Raw genomic sequence first — 882 nt, 5'->3', positions numbered from 1 at the left:
TATTCTCTTACTTGCTTATTTCTGAAAATAAACACCCTTTGAGAGTGTGAGATTAACTGTCGTTTGCTATTCTATTTTAGCAACTTATGCAGGAATCTAACCCTTTTTTTTTTTTAAGGCATGTATTCCTTTCATTTTCTAAAGGATAATTTACTATAAGGATCAAGTTATTAGATCCTCCAAATTTTATTTTCCTTAATTGCCCTTAACATACTTATGTCTAGATTGAAAATCATTTACCCAATATAGTAACTTATTCTCCATAAAATTCCTCATTGAACTTATTATGATATTAAGGCCCAATTCGGCCTAGAAGCTTATTAACGGCATTCTAACTCTTAGGCCGCTGAAATTTAAACTCAAACAGAGTCTCTTAAATCAATGCGGGCGTTGGACCCACATCAAATCCTCAAAATCCTAAGGATCTATCGTGTTGGGCTCGTAGGTGCCCGTCGGGATGATTTGCTCGATAACCCACTATGTTCTTTAAAGAAAGCATTTTTTCTTGAAAACTTCCTTTATAAATACTTTCATAAAAATGAGGTTTAATGTCATTGTATTTTACAGAAATTCTATCTCGGGTTCTTTTATAACTTTTTGTTGAAACCGACACTGTTTTAGTTTTGTCTCGTTAAAAACTGTGCAGTTTCTGAAATCTGCGTTTTACTATATCTTCGAGTCGGATTTAAAAATTTTGTTCTTCATGAAAATTTCTCATCTCGTCCAGATCTAAAATTGTCATTTTTGGTGAAAGTTGAAATGCAGCCTCTAAAGGCCCCGTTTGGCTGAAAGCCGTAGCTGCTGTTTTTCTTGAAACTGTTTTAGTCAAAAACTGTGCCGTTTCGGGAATCTGTGTTTTAGTACCTCTTAGGGTCGGATTTT

Source organism: Morus notabilis, unplaced genomic scaffold (genome assembly GCF_000414095.1).
Source record: "Morus notabilis unplaced genomic scaffold, ASM41409v2 Scaffold623, whole genome shotgun sequence".
Lineage (NCBI taxonomy): Eukaryota > Viridiplantae > Streptophyta > Magnoliopsida > Rosales > Moraceae > Morus > Morus notabilis.
Note: the sequence above shows the minus strand (reverse complement) of the source record.